Raw genomic sequence first — 16126 nt, 5'->3', positions numbered from 1 at the left:
CAATATCAGTTGCTATTGAAACTAGCACACCTGAAGTGTGGTAATCCAAAGGGTTACAACGATAAGAATACTTAGAAGAGGAAAAGAGCAATAATTGACAATGACAAATTTGAGAAAATGACACATTTTGATGGATCTCCTGAAGAGATCAGTTTTAGTACATTAAAATGTGTTATGATTATATAAAGTACTCCAGAAGAGTATAAAATGTCCAACAAGATTAGCATGTATCAAGATTATAGTCAAAGCACTCCAGCAGAGTATGAGTAAATATTGGATCAAATTATATTAGCTGATTGTCTTGCCAATAGTATAAAGAAACACATGTTAGTGTTCTAAAATCACATCATATTCATGGTCATGCATAAGTACGTTTAATAAAGTGATCACTAGTATTGGAAAACCGACCAGAGTTTAAATTTAGAGAAATGATTGGATGTGATAATTAAATTAGGCCATCCGGGTTAATAATTACTCGTTATGGAAACCTGAAGTTTCATTTGATAATGTGCTGATGCTATCTCAATGTTAGATATATGAAATGAATTGAATGGCAAGACATAACATTGAGATTGAGCTATATTTGGATTGTGATTCATAATAATTTATATTGATGAAAATTTCAAGAGTTGTTAGGTTTTGATTTCTTATATAAAAGAGTAATGGGTGACTAAGAGTTCACCAAAATAATTTATATATTATTGTCGACTATTAGGTGACCAGAAGCTCACCAAATACACTTAGTCTTTAAAGATCCAGAAGATCACTACCTAGTAGAATTATTACAAGCAAGTTTATATTTGTATAACAATTCTACTGATTAGGGCTATTGTATGTCAGCACATAAGAAATAGGAAAAGAAGGAAATTCAACTGCACAACATAGTCTCCCCATTAATGATTGAATTATTGATCTCCTGAAAAGAACAAATTATGAAAGACTTAATAATAAATATATATGTGTTATGCAATGTATAGTTAATGAAGAAATGATTTAAAATTGCTCTCTAGATGAGATAAAAACTTGTTTAATATAATTCTTTTGAGAGATAAATTTTGTTGATTATGATCCTCCCATGAAATGAATATTATTGCAAATTTGTATACAAAGTTGGTGAAGAATTGTGATTCCCCTATATATGTGAGATATTTTACCAACTTAGGGGGAGAATTGGAGTAAGTTGGCAAAAATTAATTAAACTGATGATCCCTATATATATAATGGTAATTTGAAATAATTTCTAGCCAACTTTCATCCATATGTTATCAAGATATATTGCACATTGTGATAAAGCTTGCCAATTGTATATACTTGAATCACTACACCTGATGTGTAGATTGTATAATTGGTTTCAAAATAAAGATGTGATAGATGGCAAGATAGTGCAGTTGACACTTTTTAATAGTGTAATAGTATATTAATACCAGGTGTATGAAATACCCCAAAAGTGGTATAGATATCTGAATTATTATAATAGATGGCCTATGATGTAAGAAAAATTATGATGGTACCAATGAAAAAAAAATGTATTCAGATATATTATTGTCAAAATAGCATGCAAATTAAAATTGTATCTTGAGGAATTATATGATGATACCAGCATATGATGGAACCGATAAATAATGCATAAGTGTGGTATAATGGACTAGTGAATAAGGGATCTGAAATATATGTCCATTTTGATGTCGACATAATGATAATGATCATAAGTTTATCATGGACCAGAAGTCCAATGTAATATGAATTTTAAATCCACACTATACAATGTCTAGCATTATTTTGAGTCCTATGTATGTTCATATGCATGCATGAGTCTAGGTTAATGTATTATTCATTGCATATATCGGAAGTTGTTAGATGCATTACTGATTGTAATTTTTGTTTAGTATGTTATCATGTTTACTAGATATATATCTCAAATGGCATGCATTTGTTTCTATATAATATTTGTGGTATGTGTAAATGTTCATTATTATATATATAGTAAAGCATATTTACAATTTTGATGGAAAATTAGAAAGACATATTTACATTCCAATGGGCTTATAATTATGATGAAATTATATATGACATTGATTTAATATTATTTATGAATCATGTTAGAAAAGTTCCCGAAGAACTTAAATGCAATGTATTTACAGCCCTACAAATTTTATATTTTGAATATTGTAATTATTATCAAACTTTTAGTCTATGTGACTGCGTCATTGACATCTCAACATGAAGGTTAAAAATTACTATTTGTATTTGCAAGAGGACTATCATGTCAATTATGAATATTCTAAAGAATATCAACGGATACTTATGCGTGAGACTATTTTATATATTATGGTCTAGAAGAACCATGATCAATGTATATAATTACATGTGTTATATTAATACGAGATTGAATAGCAACATTAATAATATCATGGGTTGCCATTAAGGAATGTTTGATTAAATAATGATCATCATCTATTATTCACGACCTCCAGAAGAAGGCGTAACCGCATAAGTTTAACTTTTAAAGTAACTTTATTCAAGCAGAGGCTTGGAATGATATAGATCCATACATTGTGAAATGAAGACACTTAATATGTCCACGTGAAGACTTGAAGATGCAAATTCAAATTAGGAGGGTTGAAGAGCAAGGAATGATACTCTACTACATATGAGAAGACACCTAGCCATATTGGATTCATTGTTGCGGCACTAGAAGATCTCAAGTTATGTATTTATCAGGGGGAGAAAATACGCGTTGCATTCTTTTTCCCTTGACCATGGTTTTGTCCCACATTGGGTTTTCCTGGTAAGGTTTTTAATGAGGCAACATCTCGAGTGTATTACGAAGATTGTTTTACTCTTTTTCCTTCATTAGGTTTTTATCCCACAAGGTTTTTCCTAATAAGGTTTTAACGAGGCACAATCTTCGATAATGGACATCCAAGGGCGAGTGTTATGAAATATTTGTGGATATCCATTATCTTCCTATATCATTCCGGAATATTCTAGATGTAGGGTTTATATTCTTATCCAAGCAAACCCTAATTATATTGTATGTATATATTATATATCATCTTATGGAATGAAGATAGACAGATTAATTCTCTCTCAATCTCTCATGTTTCTCCCTATTTTATAACAAAATAGAGTTTTTTAGTTCCCTTGATTTTCATATCTTAACTTAACCGAACTTATATAAACTTATCTAAATTTGTAAATTTATTAAACAAAAACTTTTTCATGCACTCGGTTTACAAGAATTTTATTGTAAATCGAACATTTTGCGAAAAGTGACCCTTTTTTCTTATAAAAGTGACCTTTTTTTTTACAAAAGTGTCCCATATTTTCACAAAAATGACCCCTTTTTTTTCTCACAATAGTGACTCTTTTTTTCACTAAAGTGACCCTTTTTTTTCACAAAAGTGACCTTTTTTTTCACAAAAGTGACCCTTTTTATTCATAAAAGTGACTCATATTTTACAAAATCGCACTAATGTCCGCCGATGTCCCCGCCATATCCATTGGTGGTGGGTTGCATCCCTGTCATTGCATTTACATTAGCAACACAGTAATTGTAGTACAAAACTAGCTCCATCAAAATGAATATAATCACATTACTTTGCCACATTTCATATGATTTCAAAAATTTGCAAATATTAAATAATTTAATTATCAATTTCAAGTGAAATACCAAATATTTAATGAAATCAACTACGAGTATTACCCAGAAACAATGTACAACAAAACTGCCATGAAAGCAACATCATAGCTGCCTCTGAAATTTTACTCTTCTTCTTCATCATTGCAAACTTTACAAGGAAATAACACTACAAAAGAGCGAAAGAACAAAATCAAAAAACCTAAAAATCAAAATCAAAATCAAAACCACTAAAAACTAACAAAAATGCAAAAAAAATTAAGTAACAAACCTGAAATTAGCGAGAAACAATTTCGCAAGTGAAAGCGAAAGTAGAAAATAAGAATTCGCCCATGGAAGGGAGGAGAATGGTGGAAGATCATCGAAGAGGAGAGAGAAAATACCATTGAAAAATGAGGAAGAGAGAGAAAGTAAAGCATTATGAAGAAGAGAAAGAATAATTTATTTTTTTGTTTTAATTTTAGGCAACTGACATATGACACCTATTTGTTGCGGCCATTCAATAAATTATTGAACATCGGCCTTAATAAAATATTTGTGTTTATTAAAATCTATTTTAGTTATAATTTTAAATTGGATAACCCTAATATGAGTTTATTTAAACTTATATTAACTTTTAGTTGTAATTTGAAAATGGATAACCCTAAAACTTATTTTTTTTCCTAACTAACCTAACTAAGCTTATCTAAATTATTTTTTTAGACATACTTTTTTGTAAGACATACTTATCTGAGCTTATTAGAATTGAAATAAGTGAAAATAAGGTGAACAGAACAGTGCACATGATCGTGTTGTACGTGTGATTAATACACTAGTAGAAAATAAGTGATGGGAATCCCCAAATGGCAAGCGGTTTTAAAAATCCGCTTGCCATTTAGCCAATTTTTTTTTTTAAAAAAAACCACTAATATTAATTGGCAAGCGGTTTTGGCACGAACCGCTTGCCATTATAACAAATGACAAGCGGTTTGGGGTTGAACCGCTTGCAAATTTAAAAAAAATCCGGGATTACCTTAGCTTCCTCCACTTAATCGAATTTTTGGTGATTTTTCACTCCCGCCCTCAATTTTCATTCAATCTCCAGCTCTCCTCTCTACCTTGCATGTCCAAGCTCCTCCCATTCACTCTTCTTTTACCAGACGACGACGACCACCACCACCACCATTCACTCTCCTTTTCATTTTATTTTTTTTATTTTGGTCTGAATTGAAGCTAGCTGCTGCTGTTCGTGGGTGCTCGCGTGGGTGTTCGTGGGTAGGGCTGCGGCTGTTCGTGGGTGTTCGCATGGGTGTTCGTGGGTGGCTGCAGTGGGTTGCGGTTGTTCGTGGGTAGGGCTGCTGCTGTTCGTGGGTGTTCGTGGGTAGGGCTGCGGCTGTTCGTGGGTGTTCGCAGTGGGTTGCGGCTGTTGGTGTTCGTGGCTGGTGCTGGTGGAGTTTGTGGCAACAACTGGTGGTGTTCGTGGGTGGCTGCTGCTGTTCATTCACCACCACACCTCTCTCTCTATCCCTCCCTAACTTATTGGAGCCACCACCTCAATCCTTCTCTTTCTCACTCTCAAATTAGGGTGAGTTCTTGCTAAATTTTACTTTCATATGTATTAATTGGTAGTAATTGTTTGTTTATTCCAAAATTTGAAGTTAGGTTTCAAATGTAATTGTTAATTGGTACTTTAATTGTTTAAATGTTATATATATATATATATATATATATATATATATATATATATATATATATATATATATATATATATATATATATATATATATATATATATATATATATATATATATATATATATATATATTGTTTGAATTTGAGTAGCTTTAAAGTGAAATTTTTGAATAGAATACTTATTAGTTAACATTTTTGTTTGTTAAATGTGGTTAATAATTATAATGTATGAATGGAATGATAAGTAACCTTAGTTTGATTGTAGGTAGGTTAATTTAATTATTAGCACTATATAAATGAATGAACTTGTGTATTGTTGAATGTCAAATAAATGCAAATTATTGAATGCTTACATTATCATTTGCCTAGATACCCGTTCGAGTCTTTCTCAATAGGAGAAAGTCTTGAATAGTCCCCGGTTGGGTGAGTAAACCTGATGGTGAGGCATCAGTTGGGTGGTTATGACCCGAGCAGACCTCCGTAACCAAATGCTTACATAACCCTCGTGATGTGGTAGATTATAATTGTTGGCTTAGGAATAAATCGACTTGTTTAGATTACTCTTGATAATTTAGATTACTCTTAATTAATTAGGAATAAATCGACTTGTTTCCCTGTGGTTCGACCCTTCTTCCCTATCTGCATAGTTAGAGGATTTAGGAATTATTTTTGATTAGGTGACTACGACTTAAGCCTGTCAAAATTTGGCGCCGTTGCCAGGGAAACGGTTTTATTTTTATTTCTGATTGTTTTTGTAGTCTGATTTAAACCAAAGGCCAAAAAGAGTTCCCTTGCGAGCAGTAATGAAGAACCACCAGTTCAAGCCAATGAGGATCCACCCGATAGGGCGAGTTCACTAGTAGAATAAACCAAATTGGCAGCCCTAAATTGGAAGCGATTTTCCAATTTCGCTTCCAAAAACCCAAAAAAACACTCCCAAAAAAAACCCACTTATTACAAAAAGGAAGCGGTTTGAACCGAACCGCTTCCAAAACTCAAAAGAGAAGCGGTCTGAACTGCTTCCTTTTTAAAAAAAAATTTGCCGTCCTCACAAAAACCCTCCCCCTGTTTTCGATTCCTCTAATATTCATTCCCAAAAATTTTTCTTTTCCCTCCATTCCTCTCTACCTTTCGTTCCCCTCTCTATTGAGTCCGACCAAACTCCATTCCTCTCTGCCTTTCGTTCCCCTCTTTTTCGGTGTTGCTGGTAGTCGTAGGAGAGTGTGGGGTTGCTGGTGGTTGTAGTTGGTTGCGGGGGTGTTGCTGGGTTAATCGTTGCTGCTGAGTTGTTGCTGGTGTGAGTCGTAAGTGGTTGGTGGTTTGTTGCTAGTGGTCGTAGGTGGTTGCGTGGGTTGCTTGGTTGTTGCTGGTGGTCGTAGGTGGTTGAGGGGGTTGCGGGGTTGCTGGTGGTCGTAGGTGGTTGTGGGGGTTTCGTGCTGTTGTTGCTGCTGGGTTGTTGCTGTGGGGTTGCTGGGGGTGGCTGCATGTGTTGTTGCTGTGGTTTCGAGGTTGTTGTGTCGTGGTTGTTGATGTGGTGTTGCTGCCATAAGCACCTAAGCTAGCACCACCACTACACCTCCCTCTCTCACTCCACATTCCATCTCTTTCTCACTCTCAAATTAGGGTGAGTTGTTGCTCCATTTTTACTTGCACTTGATATAATTTGTTTGTTTATTCCAAACTTAAAAGCTAGGGTTTCAAATTTAGTTAAGACAATTTTTACTTAATTTTTTAATTAATTGTTTGTTTATTTCAAGTTGTTAATTTTTTGTTTAATTTTGTACATGTTATATATTTATATATTGTGTGAATTAAAGTAGCTTTAAAGTAATTTTATTGAATATGTTACTTGTTAGTTAACTAGTTAGTTTGTTAAAAAAATTCTTAGTAGAATATAATTTATGGGTTGTTATGAATGAATGTATGGATTGTCAAGTAACATTAGTTTGCTTGTAGTTACTCTAATTAGCACTATATAAATGAATGAACTTGTGTATTGTTGAATGTCAAATAAATGCAAATAGTTGAATGCATCATCATTTGCTTAGATACCCGTTCGAGTCTTTCTGATTAGGAGAAAGTCTTGAATATTCCCCGGTTGGGACTGTTCTTGGACGTTTGATCTCACTTAGGTAGTGAATGTATGTCTCTTTTTCGATTTTAAGGAATATCCTGGCTTATCATTTTCCCACCTTGTTCTCTGGGTGCATATGTAGGTAAGTTATTACCTACATAGTGTACTTGGAGAACTGGGGGGAAATGCTGCCCGAATTTCCCTAAAATTGGAAAGTTGACATACATTCACTAGTGAGATTAAACGTTCAAGGATGGGTTAGGTTGGAGTGATAAGGATCTTTTTGGAGCATTCATTTTTACGCAATATGAATAATATATATGGATTGTACTCTGATTGACATCATAAATGTGTTGGTATGCTTAATCATATATGTATTGGTATGCTTAAAGGCAATTTAAAACGTCGATGGATCGCGGTTGGATGTATGGTAGACGTGATACATTGGAATTCTTCAATGGTGTTCAAGAGTTTTGCAAGACTGCTTCACAATATCAGCTCAGAACGGGTGTCAAAGCCCTTTATTGCCCTTGTGCGAATTGTAATAATGTCACATTGGTCGATAGTGTTGATACTATCATGGTTCATGTACAATGTCATGGGTTTAGGCCTAAATATCATGTGTGGGTTTGGCACGGTGAAAAGGGATCATATAGAGAGAATGTTGTTGGGAATGATACGCATGATAAGAGTGCCGAGATTCGCGTGGAAGAGGAATGTGGGACTGATGACGGTGGAGATGGGGATGAGGGGAGGGATGAGATTGAGGATGGTGGCCTTGATCCCTTGGATGAGATGATGCATGATGTTGAAGGTGACTTCGGGGACCGATCCGATGTATTTGAGTCCTTATCAGAGGCTGCCAAAAAGCCTTTGTATCCCGGGTCCAAAAAAATACACAAAACTCTCGGCTGTGCTAACACTTTTTAACATTAAGTCAAAGCATAACTGGAGTGACACTAGTTTCACTTCTTTGTTGACTGTGTTATGTGACATGTTGCCAGAAGGGAATGAACTTCCTAATTCCTATTATTATGCAAAAAAAACTCATGTGTCCATTTGGTTTAGAGTATAAAAAGATTCATGCATGTCCTAATGATTGTGTTCTGTATCGAAATGAATATGAAGAGTTAGAGGAGTGTCCACGTTGCGGTAAGTCGCGTTACAGGCTAACAAGCTGCAATGTTGGGATAAAGGGACCTCCTGCTAAGGTGTTATGGTATCTTCCCATTATTCCAAGGTTAAAGCGTCTATTTTCAATTCCAACAGACGCTAAGAACTTGAGATGGCATGCAGAGGGAAGAAAGAAAAACGGTTTGTTGTAGCATCCGGCCGACTTTCCACAATGGAAGAACATTGATATGAAGTTTAGGGCATTTGGTGATGAAGTAAGAAATTTAAGGCTTGGGTTGTGCACGAACGGTATGAATCCATTTGGCACTCTTAGTACCAAACATAGCACATGGCCGGTACTTTTAGTGATCTACAACTTGCCTCCGTGGTTATGCATGAAACGCAAATACGTAATGCTTTCACTTTTGATAACGGGGCCAAGGCAACCTGGAAACGACATTGATGTTTACCTTGAGCCCCTTGTTGATGATTTGAGAAAGATGTGGGACGAAGGAGTTTCCGTTTATGATGCCCATAAGAACGAGATGTTCATATTGCGGGCAGCCTTGTTGTGGACCATTAATGATTTTCCAGCATATGGCAACATGTCCGGGTATAAGAACAAAGGGCACAAAGCAGGTCCCATTTGTGTCGATGACACATCGAACGTGTACCTTGATCACTACGGCAAAGATGTGTACGTGAGGAGCCGAAGATTTCTAAGGCGAGATCACCCATATCGTAGGCAGAAAAAGGCCTTCAATGGGAAAGTAGAAGAGGATGCTGCTCCTAGGCCATTAAGTGGAAAGGAGGTTTATGCTCGAGTGAAGGGTATACCAACTGTTTTTGGTAAAACATCAAAACCTGTTGATCCACATGCTCTCTCTAAAAAGGAATAAATATTTTGGAAGCTTAAGTACTGGAAAGAACATGATGTCAGACATTGTCTCGATGTGATGCATATAGAGAAGAATGTTTGTGATGCAATTGTTGGGACAATTATGAACATTCCAGGCAAAACAAAGGATGGAAAGGGTGCTCGATTAGATTTGGAAGTGTGGGGTGTTCGTCCGGAATTGTGGGTTAGGCCCAAGGCAGGGAAGGCAAAGGAAAAGGAGAAAGGAAGCGAAGATGCTGGAAAAACACGTAAGGGGAAGCGCAAGGGAAAGGCCACGGGTGTATCAAAGAAGACAGATGATGGACGCGGCAAGAAGGAAAAGGTTTATTTACCTCCAGCATGCTACACATTGTCAAAGGAAGAAAAACGAAAGTTCTGTTCTTGTTTGTATGACATCAAGCTTCCATCTGGGTTCTCGTCAAACATGAAAAGATTTGTTTCCTTAAATGGAGAATTGAAGTTGACTAGTATGAAATCCCATGATTGTCACATGATGATGCAAGTATTTCTACCCATTGCAATTCGTGGTATTTTACCGAAGTATGTTAGAGAAGCTATTACTAGTCTTTGTTCGTTTTTCAATACTATATGTAGCAAAGTGCTTGATCCTTTTACACTTGATGCTCTCCAGGCGAATGTTGTTGTTACTTTGTGCAAATTTGAGATGTATTTTCCGCCGTCACTTTTTGACATAATGGTGCATTTGATTCTTCATTTGGTTCGTGAGATTAAGTTGTGCAGTCCAGTCTTTATGAGATGGTGCTACCCTTTTGAAAGACACATGGGTACATTGCAAGATAAAGTTAGAAATCCAACCCATCCGGAAGGTAGTATGATTCAAGGGGTTGTTGCTGAGGAGATTGGTAATTTTGTTGCAGAGTATGTTGCCATTGCCGAACATATTGGGCTTCCCACTTCTCGACATGAAGGGAGCTTGATGGTCATGGAACAATCGGGTCGAAACGGATCTCACCCACTCGAGAACAATTCTTTCAAGCTCAGCTATTTGTGCTTCATCATGTTGCGGAGGTTCACCCTTATTTAGAAGAGCACATGGAAAGTTTGCGAGTTGAATTTCCATCAAAAGGGGAAAGGGCACTAATGCAGTTGCATAATAAGACGTTTGTGACGTGGTTCCATGATCGTGTGATGAGTCAATTGGATGACCGTGTCTCTGATACAATAAAGTGGCTAGCTTATGGTCCAAAGGAAGATGTACATTCATTTGAGGGTTATGATATAAATGGGTATACATTTTGGACTGAGCGTCGGGATCAGAAATCCTCATCGACTCAAAATAGTGGTGTGACTCTAGTGGCTTCATCAAGAGAGTTTGCAAGTGCAAAGGATACATCACCAGTTGACGCACTATTATCCTACTACGGTCGAATTCAAGAAATATGGGAATTGGATTATCGTGATTTCAAGGTGGGTCTTTTCAAGTGTAAATGGATTGATAACAATAGGCGTAACGTAAGACATGACGACTTCACTCTTGTAGACCTTGGCCATCTGCGGGATAGTTTGGAACCATTCATCCTTGCGTCACAAGCTAAGCAAGTGTTCTATGTAACCGACCCTGCCGATCTGAGGAAGAATATGATGCGTTTGATGATTCTCCCCCCTTCATTGCTCCCAGAGTTGATATAGAAAATGATGTAGACAATGATGCAAATTATATTCGATGTGACCACAACGAGGGAATACTCGAATGAGGTACTTTATTTTTGCCATTTACAACTTAATTGGCTTTTACAATCTTGTTTGGGCATGAAATCAAGTACTTGTAAGCAATTTCAATTTGAATCAAAGTAAGAACCTCATTTAGGACATTTTGAACTTATTTCGTTCCTAAAAGCTTGTTATTGCATTAAAACATCACAAACTTTTTAATAAAACGGATGTTCAGTAAATTATTGAACATCCGTTATAAAGTGACAATAAAATGCACAAAAGTTACACTAAAACGCACAAAAGTTACTCTGACATACATAAGAGTTATTTATGCTTCATTGATAAATTTGACAAAAGTGACACTACATTTGACAAAAGTGTACCCGATGTACAGTAAATTACTGAAAACCGGGTGTATACAAAAGCTTTTGTTAAAATATTTACTTGTGCAGCAATTTGGACTTATATGGGCCTTACGTATACCAGTTACATGTGATTTTTAATGACTATTTAGAATTAGGGAAGTTAGGACCTCATTTGAGCAATTTTAATTTGAATTTGCCCCTAGGAGCTTCTACAGCTTGAAAACAATTACTTGTGAGCATTTTGTACTTATAAACATGTTATATATACCAATTATGAGTTGTTAGATGAATTAGATGTGAATTTGTTTTCAAAACAAAGAAGTTGGGTAACTGTTTGTCTATTTTGGGTACTATCCATTAACTTGATTGTCTTTAATGATGACTAATGATTTGGTTTGCTTGTGATGTTAGGTGTGTATATATAATGGGCAGTGATGATGAATACCTTCATTGTGATGACAATATGGATGATGAAGACCATGGGAATTCTCAATATGACGATGAGGCGTATGATATCAATAAGGAGACATATTTGGGTGATCCAGAAGACCGAGCTCACGATGAGTTGCTACATAGGCTTGATGATTTTTAGAGATCAACTGAATGTGCCCCCCCCCCAATTGTGGATAATGTTTTCACCGAGTTTGTAACTGATTCACAAGGACAAAGGCAAACACAAACTCATGCGAACACCACCGTTGGTGGAGGAGGGGCAAAGGCACCGGTGAAGAGAAAGGGACGGGGTGCAACAAAAGCTTTTAAGAAACCCGGGGTTCCCATGGTTCTCGAGTGGGATGAGTTTGATCAACCTACTGGCCAATGGCTCCGCCAATATTCTAATCACATTGGCATACTTACTCGTAAAATACCCATCACACTTGATTAGGCGGAGGTCCCCGAAGGATTGCTTCAAACGTTTTGGGATGATACAATAGTAAGTGATTTTACTTCTGTTTTGCTATTTATTTGTATTTGTATGTGAATGATAACTCTAGTGGCAAATTGTGAGCTAGGGAAAAAAAAACTGACGAGGGATGGTTCAGCCGCTGCCCGGGCCTGCTGCAGCTCCCGGTGCAGCTGCTTGGGCTGCTGCAGCACCCTGGACAGCTGTTTGGGCTACCAAGGCTACCTGGGGTGCTGCTGCAGCTCCCTGGGCAGCTACCTAGGCTGCTGCAGCTGGCCTGGGCTGCTGCAGTGGCCTGGGCTGCTGCCTGGGGTGTTACTGCAGCTCCTTGGGCAGCTGCCAAGGCTGCTGCAGCTGGCCTGGGCTGCTGCCTGGGCTGGTCCAGTGGCCTGGGCAGCTGCCTAGGGTGCAGCTGCAGCTCCCTGGGCAGCTGCCTAGGCTGCTGCAGCTGGCCTGGGCTGCTGCAGTGGCCTGGGCAGCTGCCTGGGCTACTGCAGCCTGGCAGCTGCCTGGGCGACAGCTTGTGGTCCCGGTTTTTTTTATTTATTTTTTTTGTGTGTTTTCTTATTTTTCTGTATTTGTCATATTGCCTAACGAGGTCATTTTCATATATTGTTCCAGAGTGTGTTTAACATTGTTGATGAGTTGGCCAAGAGAAAATCTTTTTTTCGCATTTGTACAAGAGAGGTTCAAAAACTTCAAAAGTTCCTTGAGAACAAGATGAATCCATAAGACAAGAAGGAAAAGTTCAAAGAAAAAAGTGAAAGCTTATGGAGAACCGGAGGAACCTGAGAGGAAACCGTGGGATGTATATCCACAAATTACGGTGAAGGAGTGGGAGAAGTTTGTGGCGAAATCAACTAGTTTTACTGCACTTGTATGCAGTTATCTATTTATCAATTAGAGGTGACAAATAAATATGGTTCAATACAAATAATGATGCTAACATTTCGTAATGTGTAGGAGAAAAGTGAGCAAGCTAGAATCAATGCGGGGAAGAAATTGTATACCCATCATATGGGTTGTAAGACATTTGCGGAAAGTAGACCAAAGTGGATCTAAGAGGGTCTATACCCCGCATCAAATATATCAACATCTGATAAACCAATGTCATCCACGGTCTCCACCTTGGTAGTTCGTGCAATTGATTGGTGGTGTGCTATGCATGGTATGGACAAGGGCACCGACAAGTATGTCATCCCGCGTCCGGATACTAAAGTCGTAGCAGATGCACTTGTGAGCAATCTATGATACTTATGATAATATTACAACCTTACTATTATGTATTTTCATATAAACTACACCCTAACTTTGCAATGGAATTTTTTGGTGTTGTTACATCTCGAGCATACGTCGGAAGTGGTTGAAGGCAAGCTCACTCCAAGCATAGACAACGATATGATCCTTTCACCTTAGCTCTTGGAAAACCATATCACCCTGGGCGAGTTATTAGATTTAGAGGAAAACAACTAGGGTGGGAAAAGGTGATGGGTCCAGAATACACCAGATCAGGAAGAAGTAGATCAAGTGTTAATTCGCCACACCGTATGAAGGAGAAGGAAAAGGAATCACTTAAGGCGGAGATACGCAAAGAGGTGCAAGAACAATTGCAAAGTCAGTTCAATGCAATTTTGAAGCACATGAACTTGTCGATTTTGTCGTTGCCCACGATTACTCCAGTGGACTCATGTAGTCATCCAAAAGGCGTCGGGGATGATCCAGTTGTTGAGAGCGAGGTAATTTAATTACAATAAAATTTGGTGAAAATAAGAACGATTTCCATACACTTGTTGAGAGCGAGTTACTTATATTACTATTGCAGGTTCCTACTCCTGCGCATGCAAACACATTAGAGATTGTACATCCAACACCTGATCCTTTGCCAGATATTAAGGTAAACGTCAGAATTAATCAAATGTGCTTCTATTAGACTTATTACATCGGTCACTTAATAACTCATGTCCTAATCTAATGTGTAGGAAGAGACACCTTGTGAGCTCCTTCACCCCGGGGAAAACTTGGATGGAAAGTTGAAGTTGGTGGGGTATGGTAGCGCACAACCATTTGACAAGGTTCATTTCAAGTCTAATACTAGTACTCGGTATATCTCGGTCGGCATCAATTCTATACTATCTGGTTTTGAGGACTTCCCACTACCGGTTCCTAGAGAGGAGTATGTCTTCTTTAAGCTACAAGATTCGACAGGCAACTTTGTTCAATGGCCACGTGATTGGGTGAGGTTGATAGGAGGGGTAAGTATCAAATACCTTTTTTTTAAAACAAATAACATATCTTGTAATATGACATGTGCTTTTATGTTAATAGATTTCAAAGGAAAATCAACCCTCAAAAAGGAAGAAGGTAGAGAAGGTGGAGAAGACAAAATCCAAGGTCGTCCAACCTCCAAACAGCACGGAAGAAGGACAAGGGTTGAAGGGTGAACACATGTCGAAGAAGAGCTCGAGAGGTTCTGCCTTGAGCTGTACTCCACTAGTTGAAGCTAATGTCCTTCGTTAGCTCTCTAAGGCTTGTACTTTTCTTCACAACCGCGTTAGTGAGTTGCCATTTGATAGATCTATTGAAGTGAATCTACCTAAGGAGTTGTTCCACTATGATGAAGATGCAGTCGCATTTCTTTCAAGAGTGGATGTGACGGAATTTCTAACCGGTTCCATGCTTAACATTTCCATCATTCAAACTTTCATGAGGTAATTTAATGGTACTATTTCTAATTATATTGTTGTTGCCTTTCGAATTTAGATTGTGCATTTAATAAATGATCCACACATTGCTTTCATGAAGGTCACTACAGGAGCACCTTCTTTGTAAAGGTAATTATGAGGCTACAATTGGGTGGTTATGCCCTGAGCAGACCTCCGTTACCAGATGTGTGATGTGCAAGATTATCTGGAGCGAAGTATTAAGGAATCAACCCGAGCGCGAGACAAGTTCATATTAGCGCCATGCTTTGAGGAGTACGTCTAAATATGTCATAATTCTGTTGATTGCTTAGTAATTATGCTGCCGTCTAATCATTAATGGATTGTTATTTGGTTAATATATATGTAGTGCTCATTGGACTCTTTTAGTGATTTGTGTTTCCAATAACACAATCTACCATTTTGATTCGGCCCGTGTGAGTCCACCGCGAAAGCTTCTAGTGAAGAACCTACTGAATAGGTACAAATTGCAACCCCTTATTGAATGTCCCCACCTAAGTAATTGGCTAGTTATATTTCTAAATTTGAACTTATTTTCCTACAGTGTTATGAAGAAGCTAAATTGTCGTTCGGTTGCAGGTCCTACGTTGAGATATGCAAAGGTAATGCCTTGACATAGTGACTTGTTTAGTAAACTTCACATCGATAATGGCTATGCATGATATCATTAACACATGGTATTTTAGTGTGCGCAACAAGACAACTGAGTTGACTGTGCCTTGTACGTGATGAGGTTTATGCTTGACATAGTCAATAGTTGCACGGAAGCTCAACACATTGATGAGGTATCGGTTTATTTTTTTATTTTTTTTTTCCGTTCGATACATACTAGCTTCCATAATCGCACTGAACACATAAATGGGACAGAGAAACCCCGAGGCAGTAGCCTAAATATATGCTGACCCCGAGGCATGGTCCGAGGTTGCTGCACCCGAGACAGTTGCTGATGGGGCAGCTGCACCCGAGACAGCTGCACCCAGGACACCTGCCCAGGCAGCAGCTGCAGCAGCAGCCAAGGCAGAGTTGCCCATGGCAGCTGCATCAGCAGCCCAGGCACCTGCCAGGCA

This window comes from Chenopodium album, chromosome 12 (assembly GCF_948465745.1).
Source record: "Chenopodium album chromosome 12, dcCheAlbu1.1, whole genome shotgun sequence".
Taxonomy (NCBI): domain Eukaryota; kingdom Viridiplantae; phylum Streptophyta; class Magnoliopsida; order Caryophyllales; family Amaranthaceae; genus Chenopodium; species Chenopodium album.
This window is presented reverse-complemented; position numbering follows the sequence as displayed.